The sequence below is a fragment of the Muntiacus reevesi genome, chromosome 1 (genome assembly GCF_963930625.1).
Source record: "Muntiacus reevesi chromosome 1, mMunRee1.1, whole genome shotgun sequence".
NCBI classification, from domain to species: Eukaryota; Metazoa; Chordata; class Mammalia; order Artiodactyla; family Cervidae; genus Muntiacus; species Muntiacus reevesi.
This window is the reverse complement of record NC_089249.1, coordinates 5,777,864-5,793,973: the sequence shown is the minus strand read 5'-3', so window position 1 is coordinate 5,793,973 and position 16,110 is coordinate 5,777,864. Positions and strand designations below refer to the sequence as shown.

The 16,110-nt window shown below is 34.9% G+C and overlaps 2 pseudogenes; both read left to right on the top strand.

Moving 5' to 3' along the window:
• The first annotated feature begins 2,264 nt into the window (after window positions 1-2,264).
• LOC136162485 (olfactory receptor 6C3-like) lies at window positions 2,265-3,209 on the top strand (annotated as a pseudogene).
• An 8,266-nt stretch (window positions 3,210-11,475) lies between these two features.
• LOC136158950 (olfactory receptor 6C1-like) lies at window positions 11,476-12,421 on the top strand (annotated as a pseudogene).
• Window positions 12,422-16,110: the final 3,689 nt, after the last annotated feature.

Sequence of the window (16,110 nt, the reverse complement as noted above, 5' to 3'; positions counted from 1 at the left end):
TATTCTATGATATGTGTTATTTATATATTAATAATTATATAGCAATGTATGGCATATTATTAGCTGATTACATATAATTTTCACTATCAAAGTATTGGGGAAAAATGAAAACAACAACAAAGGAAATAAGGAACAATAATTCACTGACTAGAACCTTAAAGAAACAAAATATTTGTATTTTGTGATATTTCTCACTAGTATGTCAGACATGATAAAGACATGCAAAGGCCAAGATGAAAAATAAGATGGACAAAATTGACACTGCATTTAAGTATTGCTATCGATAGTGAGGATATCGTAGGTTATTCAGTTAACCTACGTAACAACAATTTTTAAAAACTGTGAGGACATTATGTGCATTATAATAGTTATCATATAACTTAGAAATGTGAAATAACCTTGTTTTGTGAAGTTCCAAAAATAATAAAGTCAAAGGATAAGCAAAAAATTTGTATATGTAGAAAATTTTCATGTATAAAGATTAAAAATAAAGTAGATCGAGTATATTTTGTAAGGTTTTGCATCTATTTTATTACTCATGAAATAAATAATTGTGATTAATGAAAGTGATTGTTTTGTAGATGTCGTCATTGAGGTCTTCTGTAGGATGAACATAGCCATTCTCAAGGGACATTGCTATTGAAAAGAGTCAGGAGGTTACTGGGAACGCCAAGAGGGCCTTCCAGAAATCCCCCATGGTCCACAGCAGAACACAGATGTAGCCAGGACTTTGCTTTGTTCCTAGATCAATACATGTCTTTCTTCATAGGTCAAAACAACTAGATTTGAGTATTTGGCTTTTAGTGCAACCAGAAGGACCCCAGATCCTAATCCTAGAGATACCAGAATCTATACTTGTAAAACTAAATGTTGCAATATCCCTTGCAATTCTTTCTGTAAATATTTCTCCCTTAAATTTCTAGATCAATGTTACTGAAGAGGATAGTATATTTCTACATCTTCTTAAGGTTTCTAAACATTTTTATTCTCATGAATCATCATAAAACAGAGAAAAAAAATCCAATTTGATTAGTGTGACATTTGGTAGTGTATAGCAGAGAAGCAGTTATTTTGCATTCTATTTTTCACAGCAAAAGTATGCATATATAAAATGAGGAGAAGGGAGTTTTCATGATTTTTAGCAAACCAAATACACAGAAAGATGTATGCAGCAGAGCTGGGAATTAACTGGAGAGGTGTGAATGCATAGGTGAGGTTTTGCTATACATATCTGGAATATCCCTTTGAATCAGTCATCTCATGCAAATGAAAAATGTGGAGCAGAGCTACAAGGGAATAAAACAATTTTTCATAAAGCTTAATAGCTAAGAGATGATATTCAAATAGAAAATGCACTGAGCATTTTCTGGGTAACAGAACTGCTAAGATCTGAGGCAAGGAATTACTTTTCAATTTGTGTTTCAGTGCAAAATACAGAGTATATAAATACTGTATATTGTTTTAAGCTAAAACATAAAACTGTTTCCATATGTACATTCCTACAAAATCATAGTAGATGCCAAATATTAATGATTTCAATGGAATTATAAGACAAATCATTAAATAAGTGAATATGTCCACTATTAAAAAAATAATTAGGTTATTTATTCTATTTATTGTAAATACATATGTAAAATATATACAGTGTTCTCATATTATCTTGATAATTACATTCATAAATACTAATAAAATAAAATTAGTAATTAAATTATTTCATCATTAAACATTTATTTTATTTGCTAAGTAAATATTAATTACTTATATCATAAAAGTATTGAGTTGTTACTTTAGTTTTTTAAGTTTCATTTTGATCTTGTGAAGAAAGTGAGATCATCCATTTCTGTTTTAGGTAGTAGTATCTTCTAATAAATATATGACAGAAACAAAGAAAAACATATATTTTATAGGATTATTCCAACAAAATTACAATGATTTAATTGGACAAAGCAAAAAAGCATTGATTTATTTCACTTATCATCTCTCTATAATGCAACTTATTGCATGAAGGTTTCCTATCATTTGCTAGATTTAGAATCAGAGAATTAGTATGTGAAGCAGGATTCACAAATATGTTTTAAGTAATAATGCAAATAAGATAATCAAAATAAAATACCATTGACATGAATTTTAGAGAATGTTTTAGAACTGCCTTAATGATGATGATATTGGTCACAATGAGTTATATCTTTCATCTCTTCCCTTTAATGTGCTTTCCACCTAAGTATGTTTAAAAGAAGAAAAATACCAGAAAAAAAGAGAGAAAAATGAACCACACTGTGATCACAGAGTTTGTCCTCCTAGGTCTTTCTGATGATCCTGAGCTTCAGATTGTGATTTTCCTCTTTTTATCTATCACATATGTATTAAGTGTCGCTGGAAGCCTGACCGTCATCACCCTAACCTGGGTGGACTCCCATCTCCAGACGCCCATGTATTTCTTCCTCCAAAACTTCTCTTTCTTAGAAATCTCCTTCATGCTGTGTGCATCCCTAGATTTCTGGAGGCGATTATCACTAGGGACAAGACCATTTCTTACAATTGTGCAGCCCAACTATTTTTCTCTATTTTCATGGGGGGGGGGGTGACTGAATTTTGCATTCTAATTGCCATTGTCGTATGTTATCTGCAGGCCCCTGCGTTACACAACCACCATGAGCAGGAAACTCTGCAGCCTACTTGTGCTCTGTGCTTGGCTGGGTGGGTTTCTGACCATTTTCCCGCCCCTTATGCTTCTCCTCCAGCTGGATTAGTGTGCTTCCAATGTCATTGATCACTTTTTGTGTGACTATTTCCCCCTTTTACAATTGTCTTTTTCAGATACATGGTTCCTAGAAATAATTGGTTTATACTTTGCTTTGGTTACCTTGCTGTTCACTTTGGCCCTAGTGATTTTGTCTTATATGTACATTGTCAGGATTGTTTTGAGAATCCCATCTGCCAGTCAGAGAAAAAAGGCCTTCTCCACTTGTTCCTCTCACATGATTGTCATCTCCATCTCCTATGGAAGCTGTATATTCATGTATGCTAATCCCTCAGCCAGAGAAAAGGCATCATTGACAAAAGGATTAGCTATTCTAAATACCTCTGTGGCCCCCATGCTGAACCCCTTCACCTATACCCTGAGAAACCAGCAAGTGAAACAAGTCTTCAAAGACATGGTCTATAAAGCAGTCTTTTCTGCCAATAAATTTTTTTTGGGTCAAAAATAAAGGACACTTTAAAGAACAATTAGGTTAAATACTGAAATTCCTAACCATCTACTCATTAATAACTACCTCTGCTCTTTATAGCCTGTTAAGCTGCCACATGACAGTTATTGATTTCCTAATCTGTTACGTTCACATCCAAGCTAAGTTTTTCCCGTGCACTGCTTATCGACATTTCAAAATATATAAAGTTACTCCTCCTACAGAATTTTTGTAGATTGAAGTGTATTTCTGTAAGACAAAGTGTGTTGTGAAAAGATCATTTTAATTCTGTTAATCAGTCCCTGAAAAGATCCTATGAAGTGCCACACTGTACTTTGAATGTAGAGTTTAATTTCCTTTGTGTAATTTCCTATGTATTTTCAAGGTGAAAACTGTTAGTTTCCTATGGTTTAGAGAAGCTATATATTCTGTGTGATAGTACATGAAATTCAGTCCAAAAAGATAATATGTATTCGTGCATTGGACTTTTAAAGTAGAGGTTTTTATTTTGTGAAATTCAATATATATATTGAAGGTAAATATTGATCATGATATTATGTATTTTTATAGAATTTATATGTTAATTCTATAAAAAATGCATAGTAAATTATATTTATAATCAAATAATTAAAAATAAATATAATATAACTAAAACACTGCCACTTTCCAGAACTTAATACTCATATCTATGGTAATTACTTTGAATTCTTTGTCAAGTGTTCATAAACCTACGCTTATTTAGGGTTTATTTTTTGAGATTCATTTTATTTGCATCATTTTCGCTCCTTTATGTCCCTTGTAAATTGGTGTTGTTATGTACACATTTGATGAAACAGCCACCTCTCCCAGTCTTTTAAAGCTGGATTTGTTCAGGCAAAACCATCACTGCTCAGTCCACCTAGAGACTCTGGGGGCCTCTCCAATCTTTTCTGAAGATGTCTGTCCTCAGATTTGTGTTTGGAATTCCTCAGCAAGCTGAGAAAACTGGGTTCATATCTATTTTGAGTCTATTTTGTCTACAGTGTTCCTATAGTATCTAAGACAGCAGTTTCTCAATGTTTGTTGAATGAATAGCAGTGATTGAGTCAACAGATGTGGAGTTTTTTTGGTCATTTCTAAAATTAGATTAAAGGAATCTGAATTGTAAATTTTTGCAGATTTCCTAGGTTTTATGGTTTTTTTAATTGCCAGAACCCAGCCCACCAATCAAATGAAAAGAGGCCTCTGGAAAGTAGATACTTCTCAACAATTAGCACCATTATTAAGCAAAATGACCTGTGAAAATTCTTGGAACATATTGAAGACTTTATTTTAAAATTGATTTAATCCAACTTTTCTCATGCCTTCTATGGGAATTCACTGAGCATGATATTGTATCTCATTCTACTTTTCATTGTTCTCTATTTAATCTTTTGAATACTTTATTTTATACTTAATAGCTTAGTGAGCCACTTTATGGGGACATTTTATTACACAAGAAAGGAAATGTAGTGTTTACACATGAGATTCATTCATCCCAATATTTCAGTCAGCAAGATCAATAAATGTCTATACTTTAGGGAAATTCTGATTTACCAAATTCAGGAAACCTCTTCCAAAAATTTTGCAACTGTTACATATGTTTCTGCCCTACTTCTCATGCTTTTCTATCTCTTTGGACATCGTCCACCAAGTTTTCTAATTCAATATTGGTACAAATATTGATAACATATGCATAATCCTTAGAGTATTTTCCTCTTGGCTCTGCTGGCTTTGAGTATTTCCCATGAGCCATGGGCATATGTTGTGATAAAACAGCATGTAGCTTATGCAGGTTAAAAATCCATATAAAAATCATGTCCATAAAGAACCACAGTAATGATATCTTGCTATCCTTCACCATTTTTGCTCCCATGGCTACAAAGCAAAATGCATCAAAGAAAAATAGCTATAGAAAGAAGATAATTGCAAATGTGTTGAGACAGAGTATTTTTACAAATGCTAAATATTTTAACCTAAACTTGAAATAGCCACCAATTTTTTTTAATAGTTTCTGCCACTTAATGTGATGTGTTTGTAGAAATAGAGGTAAGATTGTAAAATTAAAGCCAATGAAAACTTGACCTTCCTTAGCACTGATTTCTTAATTCTTAGCTTAGCAGTTCATCAGGTGAAATAAATAATGAATAATTTGGGGTTGCCATTCCTTCCTGTATATACCAAGGATTCTGGAGAATGAGTCTGTTTATGTTTCCTGTTTGTCATACTAATTTTTTATTTTCAGAAAATTCCTCTGAGTTTGGTCCTGCTCATTGAATATATGTCTGATAAGTAACACATGCTTCAGTTTCAGGAGGAAAAGGTATAGAATTCCAATTTGACTTTTAACTAGCTGTATGCTTTTGTTTATAATAATTAATCTCTCATTGTCCATTTTCTCAAAGGTAACATAAGGTTATTGCAATGAATCAATGCGATCAATGAGATAAGTACATAAACCTTAGCACTGTCTCTCAAGTAAGTTTCCTCCAAAATGGTCGTTATTGTTTTATAGTGGGTCCATCTTCCTCAAATTTAATAATTGATTTTATTTGTAGGAATAATAAGGAGAACAATATTTACTGTGTGGGAATACATGCTTTAAAATTTTATATAATTTAATTTTACTTTTAATTAAGTTAGCCATCACAATAATTCTATGAAATATTATCCTCATTTTCATAGTGGGAGAAAAAACATATAACTCAGAGAGGTTGTATTTTTAATCCAGATATCTTAGAATGCAAATTCCCAATAATCCCACAGAAAATAATTAAAATTAAGACCTGATGCTATATTTTATAAGAATTTATTTTCCTTTTAAAGTTAAACATTATCTTCAAATATAAATACTAGTTAATAAACAGACATTTAGGGAGAAATAGAATATCTCTATGGAAATCCACAGATCCTAAGAGTGATTTAGGTGACTACATTTTTTTCCTTCATTGTTCCTAATCATATGGGTTTGTGTGTTGAGCTGACTAATTTGATTTGACTCCCCTTTTCCACTAAGAAAAAGTAAGGTGCCTTTTTTCAGAGGAGTCAGAGAAACAGAATTCTGAAATAACTATAGGACTATTCAAAAATTGTCTTAAAGTAATAATCTGAAAATAATCTAAATTGACTCTTCTTATGAATTTTTTTTAAATACAGTCATGATGAAATTCTTACATGGTATTTGATGTCAGCAAGCACAGTCAGCAGTGGAACAAATAATTCTAGAAAAAGATTAGGGTTGTTATAAATCCAAGTTATTATCCAAGATATAAAATTTAAACAATATTCTATTCTCTTCTATGACAAATTATCCTAACTTATAAACCTAACACCAAGAAAAAGATCTTTTATTAATAGGGAAAGACAGATAATTGGAATGCTGTGTAATAATGCTAGAGTTTCCCACATGGCTCAGTGATAAATAATCCACCTGCCTGTGCAGGAGATTCGAGACCCAGGTTCTTGATCCTGGGGTTGGAAAGATCCCCTGGAGGAGGAAATGGCAACCCACTCCAGTATTCTTGCTTGGGAAATCCCAAGGACAGAGGTCCCTGTTGGACTACAGTTTATAGGGTTGCAAAGAGTTGGGCATGACTGAGCACGTATGCACCTTTATTAATACTGATGGTGCAAACTCTCTTGAGTTTATATTTGTTCATAGCATTACTTGTGACTTCTTAGGAGTCTTAAAGTTAGGAATAGTAAAGTCAGTACATAAAGAGAATGTGAGAAGATAATTTATGTTTCCAATTATATTGTGGAATTTATGGAGCTTCCCACCCATGTCTCACAATTTAGATAAAATAAGGAAAACAATTTCTCAATCCTTAATAGATATTTACATATTGTTGCTTTTTCAAATTGTAGCATTTAGGGAATGCTGGTGATATTTTCTCAAAGAAGTCATACTTATAATTTACTATGGAGTAGCAGATGCTTCCTGAAAATCATTTCCAGTTATTTTATTTAACACCAAATTTTATTTAGCTCAATGGCAAACATTTGCTTATTATATAGGTTGATTTTCATTTTCAAAGATCCACAAGCCTAATTTGACCCTGAACTATCCAAGACACTAGAGTTCATTAAAGAGAAAGAGACAGAAAGGAACATGAAGCTTTTATCCTAAGTTCCTTGGGACTAGAAAAAATGTGAATGAGCCATTAGTAAGGAAAGTATGAAATGATGACTTAGAGACTTGGATATATTCTTCACTACATTACCAAAAACATCCCAGGAATGGTTAACACCTCACATCTCAGAAATTATTTACAGATTAGAGTCATAAATAGCTGTTAATTGCAGAGGATTGTTCATTGAGAACAATGATTTTAAATTTTAAATATCTATCGAATACTTGAATTGCCATAAATTTGTCTACAGAAATTATCCTTGTAAGGCTTGCTTTTTTTATAAGTGCTTTTAAACTTTTTTCTCTAATCATTGAGGATTAGCAAAAGGATAGGTTCACTTTAACATGAACGTCACATTTTTTCCCAGTGCACTGACCACCATTGACGTCAGTTGGAATTTTCCCTAAATCAACAGCAGCCCTACTTTTTGCTATACAGAGGAGTAAATGAAAAGAGAGCTCAGGTTTGTAGAGAAAAAAATTGTGAGAATTTTCACAATGTTACAATAAATTACATGCTACAAATCAACAAACTCACACCTTGAAATTAAGTATTCTATTGCAAAAACTTCCCTCCTGACACTAGAATGTAAAAGCTACAAGTCAATGAAAATTCACAAATGAATTATATTGAAATTTGTTATTGTTGCTGTTATTAAGTCACTAAGTCGTGTCCAGCTTTTTGCCACCCCATTGACTGCAGCATGTTAGGCTTCCCTGTCCTTCACTATTTCCTAGACATTGCTCAGATTCATGTCCATTGTGTCAGTGATGGTATCTAACCATCTCACCCTCTGCTGCCCCTTTATCCTTTTGCTTTTAATCTTTTCCAGAATCAGGGTATTTTCCAATGACTTGGCTCTTCACATTAGGTGGCCAAAGTATTGCAGCTTCATTCACCAACAGTCGCTCCATTGAATATTCATGGTTGATTTCCTTTAAGATTGACTGGTCTGATCTCCTTGCAGTCCAAGGAACTCTCAAGAGTCTTCTCCAGCACCATCATTTGAAAGCATCAATTCTTGGGCGCTCAGCATTTCTTATGGTCCAACCCTCACATTCATACATGACCATACATGACTACTGAAAAAAAAAAAAAAAAAAAAAAACTATAGCTTTGACTATATGGACCTTTTTGGTAAAGTTATATCTCTGCTTTTAAATATGTTGTCTAGGATTGTCATAGCTTTTCTTCCAAAGAGCAAGCATCTTTTGATTTCATGGCTGCAGTCATTGTCCTTAGTGATTTTGGAGCCCAAGAAAGAAAATCTGTCACTGCTTCCACTTTTTCCACTTATATTTGCCATGAACTGATGAAACTGGATGCCATGATCTTAGTTTCTTAAATATTGAATTTTAAACTAGCTTTTTCACTCTTTTCTTTCACCCTCATCAAGAGGCTCTTTAGTTCCTCTTCACTTTCTGCCATTAGAGTGATTTCATCTGTGTATTTGAAGTTGTTGATATTTTTCCGGGCAATCTTGATTACAGTTTGTGCACAATCCAACCTGGCATTTCACATGATGTACTCTGCATAGAAGTGAAATAACTAGGGTGACAAAATACAGCCTTGATGTGTTCCTTCCCCAATTTGGAACCAGCCCATTGTTCCATGTTTGGTTCTAACTGTTGCCTCTTGCCCTGCATACAGGTTTCTCAAGACAGGTAAGGTAGTTTGGTATTCCCATCTCTTTAAGAATTTTCCACAGTTTGTTGTGATCCACACAGTCAAAGACTTTACCATTGTCAATTAAGCAGATTTTGAATTAAACTGGCTCAATGATTTCTGCTACTGTTAGTTATGATGACAAAATAAAGACTTTATTGCTCTTTCATGGTCTATACTAGTAGACTGACAAAATAGAACTTCTATTAAGGGAATATTAATGTAGATAAAATAAAAGCATAATGTAAAAATCAGAATACACACACACACACACACACATATATATATAAAGAGAGGATGCTAATAATATGTAGATAGGAGAAATTTGGAAGAAAAAGAGTTTTCTCCTGAAGATAATGTTTTATTTTAGATATTGACACACTTTGGTTTCCTTAGCTCATGACACAGATCCAATATACTTAATGTATAAAAGATACATGACCTGGATTTCTTTATTCCAGTATCTGGGGCTTCAGATGAGTAGGAGATTGAGAAGATGAGTGCAAGTCTGACTCAATATTTAGAAATCTGTCATGTAGATAAATATTTATCTTCAATGATTTTCCTTTTGGAAACATATGCACTGAATGGCCTTTTTCCTGACACATTTGGCTCTTCTATATTATACTAGGAAACAATCAGTATACGAGAAACTAGGTGACAGACATTCAGTTCACTTCAGTTCAGTTGCTCAGTCCTGTCTGGCTCTTTGCGACCCCATGAATCGCAGCATGCCAGGCCTCCCTGTCCATCACAAACTCCCGGAGTTTACTCAAACTCATGCCCATTGAGTCGGTGATGACATCCAGCCATCTCATCCTCTGCTGTCCCCTTCTCCTCCTGCACCCAATCCCTCCAAGCATCAGGGTCTTTTCCAATGAGTCAACTCTTCGCTTGAGGTGGTGAAAGTATTGGAGTTCCAGCTTCAGCATCAGTCCTTTCAATGAACACCCAGGACTGATCTCCTTTAGGATGGACTGGTTGGATCTCCTTGCAGTCCAAGGGACTCTCAAGAGTCTTCTCCAACACCATAGTTCAAAAGCATCAATTCTTCAGTGCTCAGCTTTCTTCCCAGTCCAAATCTCACATCCATACATGACCACCAGAAAACCATAGCCTTGACCAGACAGACCTTTGTTGACAAAGTAATGTCTCTGCTTTCTAATATGCTATCTAGGTTGGTCATAATTTTCCTTCCAAGGAGTAAGTGTCTTTTAATTTCATGACTCAATCACCATCTACAGTGATTTTGGACCCCCAAAAAATAAAGTCTGACACTGTTTCCACTGTCTCCCTATCTGTTTCCCATGAGGTGATGGGACCAGAGGCTATGATCTTAGTTTTCTGAATGTTCAGCTTTAAGCCAACGTTTCACTCTCCTCTTGCACTTTCATCAAGAGGCTTTTTAGTTCCTCTTCACTTTCTGCCATAAGGATGGTGTCATCTGCATATCTGAGGTTACTGATATTTCTCCCGGCAATCTTGATTCCAGCTTGTGCTTCATCCAGCCCAGTGTTTCTCATGATGTACTCTGGATATAAGTTAAATAAGCAGGGTGACAATATACAGCTTTGACGTACTCCTTTTCCTATTTGGAACCAGTCTGTTGTTCCATGTCCAGTTCTAACTGTTGCTTCCTGACCTGCATACAGGTTTCTCAAGAGGCAGGTCAGGTGGTCTGGTATTCCCATCTCCTTCAGAATTTCCCACAGTTTATTGTGATCTATATAGTCAAAGGCTTTGGCGTAGTCAATAAAGCAGAAACAGATGCCTTTCTGGAACTCTCTTGCTTTTTCGATGATCCAACGGATATTGGCAATTTGATCTCTGGTTCCACTGCCCTTTCTAAAACCAGGTTGAACATCTGGAAGTTCTTGGTTCACGTATTGCTGAAGCCTGGCTTGGAGAATTTTGAGCATTACCTTATTAGCGTGTGAGATGAGTGCAATTGTGCGGTAGTTTGAGCATCCTTTTGGATTGCCTTTCTTAGGGATTGGAATGAAAACTGACCTTTTCCAGTCCTGTGCAGATAGGATGATTTACTGAGGTTGAAGAAAAGACAAAGAGTGTCCCGGTAGGAGGGGGTACTGTGGAGACTCTTTTTAAGTGTCAACATGTAGCAAATATTAGGTTTGAGAAAAACATAAATTATAATCCCTGGTTTTACTGTGAAGGATACGTTGTTTGTATAAGATTTTTAAAAATAGTTTTAGCCTGATGCCAGTTTGTAAACTAGAAATTTTATAAAGTAACATTCTATGTGAAACACAAATCCGACATGTAGTAAAAACTTACTTCAAAACAAGTTATCTATTTCATTAACTTTTAAACAATCTCCTGAATTATGTTAGCAGAGCATAATAGGTTTACTTCCAGAGACAAATCCCAGTGCTATACATGGATAATCCCCTTTTCTGTGTCCTCTCTTTGTGTTTTCTCCTGAAGGTTACTCAAAAGAAGAAGAAGAAAAAATGAGAAACTACACAGAAATAACAGAGTTTATCCTCCTGGGACTGTCAACCCACAGCTTCGGGTTGTGAGCCCTATATTTCTGCTCATCACCTACAGGCTCAGCATCACTGGGAACTTGACCATTATCACCCTGACTCTGCGGGATGGCCACCTCCAAACCCCCATTTATTTCTTCCTCAGAAATTTCTCCTTAGTAGAAGTTTCATTCACAACTATCAGTATACCCAAGTTCTTGGCCACCATTATTACAAGAGATAAAACCATCTCTTTTAATGATTGTATGGCTCAGTTACTTATTTTTTTTTTCACTTTCTTGGGAATCACTGATTCCAGTTTTACCTCCTGGCTGCCATGTCCTATGACTGTTACATTGCCATCTGCAAACCGCTGTATTACATGACCATCATGAATCACAGAGTCTGCACACTCCTTGTCTTGGCCTCTTGGATGGCTTCATTCTTAATCATATTCCCATTAGTAATGCTCTTCCTACAGCTTGATTACTGTAAGTCCAATGTTATTGACCATTTTAATTGTGGTTATTTCCCCTCATTATACCTTTCTTGTTCAGACACCAAATTTCTAGAGATAGTAGGGTTTTCCTGTGCTGTGTTTATTCTATTGTTCACTTTAGCGTTAATAATTCTGTCCTACACATATATCATCAGAACAATTTTGAGGATCCCTTCTACCACCCAGAGGACAAAGGTCTTTTCCATGTGTTCTTCCCACATGATTGTCATCTCCATCTCTTATGGAAGCTGCATTTTCATGTACATGAATCCATCAGCAAAGGACGGGGTGTCTTTGAGCAAGGGGGTGGCTGTGCTAAACACCTCCATAGCTCCCATGCTGAACCCCTTTATCTATACCCTAAGCAATCAGCAAGTCAAGCAAGCCTTCATGGAAATGGAAAGGAGGACTGTATTTTTCTCAAGCAAATGAAAAAATAAAAGTCCTGTTTTATGAATTAGACACATATGAATGAAAAGCAATTAAATGAAACTCCAGGAATTTCAAAATTTATTAATATCCACACAGCCTCCTTAGATTCATTTTTCATTATTCATATTTTTATTGCCAGCAGTTTATCAAGGATATTTGCATATGTATGTTTTCTTTTTGCTACTCAAATTTGAATTATTCATATACACACACACACATATACACAAATATATGGTTATACATATGTGTACAGTTCTTTTCCATTCAATTTGCAATCCTTCTCTCATGTGCTTTTCTTCCTTTAGGGCTGGTTTTTCCAGTCTGTAACTATGAGAGTGATTTTATTTCCTTCTTTGAAACATTTTTGATTTCATTATTTCACACTAATTTTTGGAAAATTAAAGTCAGAAAGAGGCAGAGCAGGTGCACACACCAGAGAATAGTGTTTTACAATTTGACCAGAAATCAATCTTTCTAGAAATTAAATGAATAGTAAATCATATTTAACTTTATTTTTAATTTACTACACAAAGACTATAAACATAATGTGACAGCCTACTAGAATCTTGCACATGCTCTCCTTTTCATACTGTGGCCTACTTTGTAACTATGTGAAAAACAGTACAACTAAAAGAAAAATGTAATTACATTTTCTTGAGAAATCAAAAACTTTTCCCATAATCGAGTTTACCATTGTCTGTGCTGTTGTTCAGTCGCTCACTCATCTCTTTGCGACCCCATGGGCTGCAGACTCCCCGGCTGTAGAAGACTGGAGCCAGGCTTCCCTGTTCCTCACTATCTCCTGGAATTTGTTCAAACTCATGTCCATTGGGTCTATGATACCATTCGAACATCACTGTATTATTCTTCAACTCAAAAACTATTTAATGAATAGTTGCTTAGGGAAAATTATGATACAGACCCTGCTTTGGGGGAATGTCAATATTAACATGTATATGACAACAATTCTTTTAAAAAGCCTGAAGAAACTGGTAACCCAAAAAAACTTGAGTTGTGTGTTAAGTTTTTAGGTGGGCAATATGAGCAACCCAGGAGATAGTGCCTCAAATAACTCTGAGAAACTTGAGAAACTGTTCCAAAGAGGTACAGGGGAGGATAGTATACATGTGATTTTGATAAATGGGGATTATATGCAATTAAGCACATATTTATTTTAGAATTTTTGCTGGTCTTGTGAAGCTTCTGCCAGTTGTGAGAAATAATTTGCACCATGAAGAATTTTAGTACTTTTCTTGATATGGGGAGATACAATTAATCAGCTCCTGAGTGTATCTAACTATCTGAAGACCTGTCCTGGCAGTTTTCTTGGAGCAGAGAGTGCCTCATTTCTTCTCTCTACCCTCACTCCTGCAGGGGGTGTTGAAGGTCAGCAGTTGCAGCAGCACATGATTTAATCTTTGTAGCGATTATATGGCAAGTACCCAAGCCTATTGCCAATTTGTAGTTGCTGGATACCAAATATGACTACAGTTGCTATGGTCAGTTGTATATTTAAATAAATGCTTGATGTTGAGCTGGTCTTTTGATAATCAATAACTAAGGTTTTTTTGTTTTTTGTTTTTTAAATAACTTTCTCATATTTGTGACTATTTTGAGATAATACCTTATATATACAATTCTTTTAATTGCCTCTTTAAATGATATGCCTAATCAGTAGTAGAGAAACTAGCAGTAGCAAAGTTTTACTATATACAAAATTGAGATTTTCTTGTTAAAAATTCTTGTTTTAAGCATTAGAGTATGACATCATATGGAAAATGTACTGATTAGAATTTATATGAACAATTTTACAAGATCATGCAATTCTAGCCCTGAACATTTTTTTTTTTCTGTTTTCCATGAAGTCAAAAATTGAAATAATAATGGAGAGTGCTTAAACTCCTCCTAAATTTTTAAACCATTATTATAGAAAGACTGTAATCATAATACATTGAACTAAGTTTTGATATTTATGTACTATACTCAGTTGAGAGTCTTAGATATATCATTTGCTGAAACAAAGAAAATAACTTATAAACCCTACTGAGGAGAATCCACACTGTAGGGAAATCATGCAGTTACTTTTTCCTCCCCTCATGCTGGACATTTATAATTTTTAAGCTTAATTGGAAACATGAAAATACTGAAGTTAGACTTGATTGATAACTGTAACTTCTTAATGACTCAAAAAAAATATACCATAGACTGTAGATAGGTGTAGTTTTGGTAATTAAAAGAACTGTAAGATTATTGCAAAAGATATGAGAGAGTTTATGTTGATATTATCAGATAATACAGCTCTCTACATGACACTATGCAAATTCCTTAGTGATTAATATAAATGTTTGCAATCTGTATGAGCATTTTGATTATCAATATCACAAGTCAAGATATATTTTTTCTATAAAAAGGTCATATATGAATAAATTAGAATTTGTAAACCATAAGTCCTTGAGGTAACTAACTCTCCCCCTCTGTAGTGTGGATGCAGCTATGAACAACATGTAAATGAAAGGGCTAAGTCATGTCTAATAAAGCTTTTTTTTTTTTTTCCAATTATTTTTATTAGTTGGAGGCTAATTACTTCGCAACATTGCAGTGGATTTTGTCATACATTGGCATGAATCAGCCATGGAGTTATATGTATTCCCCATCCCTATCCCCCCTCCCACCTCACCCCCCACCCGATTCCCCTGGGTCCTCCCAGTGCACCTGGCCTGAGCACCTGCCTCATGCATCCCACCTGGCCCGGTGATCTGTTTCACCATAGATAATATACATGCTGTTCTCTCAAAATATCCCATCCTCGCCTTCTCCCACAGAGTCCAAAAGTCTGTTCTGTACATCTGTGTCTCTTTTTCTGTTTTGCATATAGGGTTACCATTACCATCTTTCTAAATTCCATATATATGTGTTAGTATGCTGTAATGTTCTTTATCTTTCTGGCTTACTTCACTCTGTATAATGGGCTCCAGTTTCATCCATCTCATTACAACTGATTCAAATGAATTTTTTTTAAAGGCTGAGTAATATTCCATGGTGTATATGTACCACAGCCTCCTTATCCATTCGTCTGCTGATGGGCATCTAGGTTGCTTTCATGTCCTGGCTATTATATATAGTGCTGCGATGAACATTGGGGTGTACATGTCTCTTTCAGATCTGGTTTCCTCAGTGTGTATGCCCAAGAGTGGTATTGTTGGGTCATATGGCAGTTCTATTTCCAGTTTTTAAAGAAATCTCCACACTGTTTTCCATAGTGGCTGTACTAGTTTGCATTCCCACCAACAGTGTAAGAGGGCTCCCTTTTCTCCACACCCTCTCCAGCATTTATTGCTTGTAGACTTTTGGATAGCAGCCATCCTGACTGGCGTGTAATGGTACCTCATTGTGGTTTTGATTTGCATTTCTCTGATAATGAGTGATGTTGAGCATCTTTTCATGTGTTTGTTAGCCATCTGTATATCTTCTTTGGAGAAATGTCTGTTTAGTTCTTTGGCCCATTTTTTGATTGGGTCATTTATTTTTCTGGAGTTGAGCTGCAGGAGTTGCTTGTATATTTTTAAGATTAATCCTTTGTCTGTTGCTTCATTTGCTATTATTTTCTCCCAATCTGAGGGCTGTCTTTTCACCTTACTTATAGTTTCCTTTGTTGTGCAAAAACTTTTAAGTTTCATTAGGTCCCATTT